Source organism: Dipodomys merriami, unplaced genomic scaffold, assembly GCF_024711535.1.
Source record: "Dipodomys merriami isolate MVZ:Mamm:240054 unplaced genomic scaffold, mDipMer1.0.p SCAF_233, whole genome shotgun sequence".
Taxonomy (NCBI): domain Eukaryota; kingdom Metazoa; phylum Chordata; class Mammalia; order Rodentia; family Heteromyidae; genus Dipodomys; species Dipodomys merriami.
This window is the reverse complement of record NW_027203749.1, coordinates 1,517,060-1,522,045: the sequence shown is the minus strand read 5'-3', so window position 1 is coordinate 1,522,045 and position 4,986 is coordinate 1,517,060.

Sequence of the window (4,986 nt, the reverse complement as noted above, 5' to 3'; positions counted from 1 at the left end):
CACACACACACACACACACACACACACACACACACACATCAATAAAATTTGTGGATTCCTTTTCCCTTACGCATGTCTTCAATAAGTATTCTGCCCATAGTTGGGCAGAATAAGTATACTGCCCATCAGTTCCGCCAGAATCCACCTAAAATGGATACTCCATATTTTTGTGTATTCTCTCCCATCTCAATCCTTTGGCTTTTCAGAGAGCTCCCACTTGACCATTCTGTGTTCACAGGAAGACCACCAACTTACTGCTGGATTATGGCATATGACCTAAACCCCCTTCTGAATGAAATAAGTTTTACCCTACAGGAGTATTTTTTAAAATGTAGTGGACAGACAACACAGACATTCTATCATGAAGTCAGTAAAAACCTGTCTAGCATGTGTGCCACGGCATAAATATCCTTTCCACGTCCAATTGGATAACTTTCAGGTAGAAAAATCACCACAGTTCTCCAATGATTAGTAACAGCTGAAGGACTGCAAAAGATGGATGACTCCGATATGGAGCAGAAGGAAAGAAGACAATTATGTACAAGAAAAAGAACCTTACCAAGTAGAGTAAAAGGACAAATATGGACTATATCTGGTGTACCACGTTTCAAATTTGGTCAGGATTCCATTGTTGCTCATTGGCTCCAGTATGTCTTCTTTTTGCTAACAAGTCTAAGAGATGAGAAGAGCAGGAAGGTTTCCCAGTCAGGGCCATTAGGGACATTTGTTGAGACACAGACAAGTTCAGAAGTGGACTTGAACACAGTGAAATGACCATGGGTTCATGTTACTCAGCACAGCAAACAGTGAATTTGTAAAAAGCAGGCCTTCATCCACATGTTAGGATATAGAAACAGATATTCCCAGTCAGTGTTCATAGTCTTGTGCAGTGAAGTTAACCTGAAACCCTGGTGTGAAGCCTTGAAACCAGTCCAGAACTATTACTTTCAAATTGCTCAGCACCCCAAGCACCCCAAACTTAGTTGCTTTGTTAAATTCAAGCAGGAAACAGCAACAGCATAGTATTTAGAAGCAGATATTTGCAGGGAGCTTCCATCAACATACTAGGTCAAAGATATCAAAATGCTTCTTAGGAAGACTTGAAGCCAATGAAATGTTGTTATGTTCCTATGGTTCAGAACCTCAAACCCAGTGTGTGTGAAAGAGTTCATTCAGCTAAGAACAACCATTCAATATTTAGAGGCTGATATTTCCAATCAGGTTTCATAAACATGTCTGGTCAAAGAAACCTGAATCCTAGTTCTGAGACCTTGAACACAGTGAAATTATTGTAGTTTCAACTTACTCGGCAAGTCAAAGTGAGTGAATGTTTAAAAGCTCCACCAGTCACCATCCAACTTTTAGAATTTAATGGCAGATATTCCCAATCAGAGCCCATAATTCAATGGGGTAAGGAAACCTGAAAGTTTGGTATAAAGCCTTGCAGCCAGTCCAGGGTTCTTAGGTTCAAATTGTTCCCCACCTCAAACTGCGATGCTTTGCAAAAATTCAAGCAGGTAACAGCAACCGTGTAGTATTGAGAAGCAGATATTTCTAGGGAGCTGCCATTGGCATACTGGTTCAAAAAAACCCCGATTTCTTCCTTGGAATAAATAAAATGGGTAGTCATGGAAAGAGAGCATCACGTAAGTATTCAGATAGAGAAGTTTATTTACTAATCTGCTGCTGCGTGGTGCATGGGTGGAGGTGCACAGGCCAAAGAAGGGAACTGTGTTTAAGTAGGGAAGGCCAGATGAGGGATGGTGTGTCCACACTGGATGCTGATGTGACCTCAGGGCCTGGGACCCTCCCCTGGTCTGAAGATAAGCGAGACTAGGTTTGGCCCAGAATGTGACCTTGGAGGGGAAAGTGACTGGGTCCAGGTGTGCCAGTTACCTAGGTGACAATGATACTGGGTGGAAAGTTAATCAAGATGTGGGGATACCAGGCTTGCATGGACCTAGACCGGGGCAGACCTTACATTCCAGTCTTTTGATAATTATGAAACAGGGTGTAGATTCTCTGGCTAATTCCTGCTGGCAAGGAGCACAGCATTAGGTGTAAAAGATAGAGATCTGCAGCCCCCCCCACCATTGAAGAAGGCATCAGGCAGTAGCTGTCCCTTGGTGGTAGTCTTTGAATGAAGTCTGGAAGAAATCTCATGAGTAAGGGGCTGGGCAAAAAAAAATTAGAGAGCACACACATGACAACAAGGTAAGAATGTAAGTTCCTGTGAAGTTAGAATGTAAACAGGTATGGATATTAGATGGTTAAGTTTCTTATTTCTATTGACCACCTGGCTCTAGTTAATTTTGAAAGGGCAGGCATAAGGTGGTTGATATGGCATCATCTCTTCTTACTCCTCTTCATGGTTCCTTGTTTCCTGGACTGGCTGAGTCCCAGGTGTCTAGGTGCATGTTGTTAGGATGGCTTTTCCCAGTTGGCATCTCTCTTGTCAGTTACAGGGTTTGCAAAACCTGGGCACTGTCCCTGAGCACTTCTGCTTACGGCTAGTGCTCTACCACTTTGAGTCACAGTGCCATTTGCAGCATTTGGCTGGTTAATTGGAGATAATTGTCTCTTGACCCATGCTTCCATGCTGGCTCTTCTTTGCTGGTTAAGTGGGAGATGGAGTCTCAGAAGAATTTATCTGCCTAGGTTGACCTTGAGCTGCAAACCTCAGACCTAACAAGTCTTTGCCACAAAAACCTTTCTTATTTCCAATTACAATAACAATGAGACAAACAGAAATAATGAGCACAGCTTATCAGTAACTCGTTAAGAATTGACCAACAAATATTTTTCACTTCAATTACTTTCTCTTTCTCCATTTCTTCCAACCCCCTACTCTGAATCACATAGCTACTCCTTGTATTTTAGTTGTCATTATGGTCAGTATTCACTACTTTAAAACATGCATTTATCCATTACTATCATTAGATAACACAAAGGTCCCTTGTACCTTAAATTAATGAAAAACCTACTTGATCATTTTTCGACCTTCTGGGAAAGGTTTGAGTGGATTACCAAGAGAAAAAGTCAGCTATGAGTATTTTTTAAAGTATATGCTAGTGTTAGAATTAACGGAATTTTCTAATAATTTGACATAGTTGCCAAATTATTTTGCAGTTCAATGGCCAGTCCAGGAAAAAGCGCTTTGTAGAAGTAATGTAAGCTATGGAAACAACCTTTGTGTAAATTTTACCCCCAAAATTGCCAGCAAAATTACATTTATCCAGTTACTTTATACCGGATATCCTCAAAGCTGTTCATCACCAATTTCTTCTAATTGACCTTTTTATTCATGACACATTCTTTGGAACTGCTCTCATGATGCTAAACAGGGGGTTAAATATGGATTTCAACAATTGTCATTGTTATCTAAAATGAATACTAGTGAATAAAATGTGATCAAAGCTAACTACCTATGTGGCTAAAAATGAATACAGGGAATCCAAAGGATGTTTTCCTCAGTTGTTTTATTTATTTGACTTTAAAACACTTCCAAAATGGTTTATGAACATAGGTGTCATCACTAGAATAAGTAGCTTCCAGAGGCAACTTCGTCGAAAGACAGTATTTAGATATATTTAACATAAGCATGCTGGGTATGGAGGGCTCCATCTGTAATCCTACCACTCCTAAGGCTGGAGATGAGCATGGTGTACATAGTTACATTGTCCCTAACCCATCTCAAATAAACCAAACCCAAATCACAAAATGACAATAAAAATAAAGGAATAAAAACCCAGAAAATCACGAGTGTATAAGGTTTCTTACTCTAGAAAAAACTCAAAGATAACTTTTTGTCTAACACACTATTTGGTATAGGTTTACTATTGGTATGGAAACATTTTGGGCTTACAATCACTGTTTTCTTTCATTCTTCCCCAACACACAATTTACATTATTGTTATGATAGAGGTGTGGTTTACCTTTACATATGTCCAGAAATGAGTGCAATTCCTTTCACATAGAGTCATCTCTTCCCTCATTCTCTCCCATCTAGTTCCACAGATAAATTTCATTAATGTCCAGCAAGCCAGTGTGACCAACATTTCCCTTTTTCACCTTTCACTGTCTCACAAATACAAACTGATACACAGATACTCAGTAATTTAAGTACTATTTAAGATAGACTAGGAATCAAAGATTTGATGCTCAAATATTAGGTGAGAAAAAAGGTGTTACATATTCATATATATATTATATAATATATATTGTGCTATATATACATGTTATATGTATAATATATAATATATTAAATATGATATATGACATATATTATATATATTATTGGTCCCCATTTATTGCTTTCTGTTGAGTAACAGGTTGCCATCAAATTATCATTGCATAATTATAACTGAAATAAACAAGGAACAAACTTGGAATTTAGAATTCCTTGGCCCATTGTTCTTAGCAGCTTCTGTTTTCCACAACTTGGCCAACTCAGATAGGCTTCACAATATTTGTAAAGTAATTACACAAAAATAACTTGAAAATTATACCCAGCCACGGATAAGCAACCTATTATGATTCTCTGCATTCCTTAGCTGTTACTTCATAAAGACAATACAACTGAGTTGTATTTTGTAGCTTATTAAACCAATTCTTAAAATTCTAAAACTAGGCTTTAAGATCAAGACCCAGGATTAGCAACATAAAATAATTTTTTAGGCAAACTATTAAGAAAGCACAATTCAAAAACTAGTAGCAGTTAAAATATATTAGTGGAATTCTAATATATTTTAAGTGTAAGCATGAAAATAAGTGCATGGATAAGTGCAGTGTAGCCATGAAAATCCAAAGATATTGGAACAAAATTCAAATGTAGGTGGCTAAAAATTGTGACTGTACTATCACATGAGAAATGAGTGAGACTCACTTATTCATCAAATTGATTCTAACAATATAAATTAATATCTGATAGAAAAAGAAATGTAGAGTTTATTTGACCTTCTATGTATTTAATCATACATGTAAGTT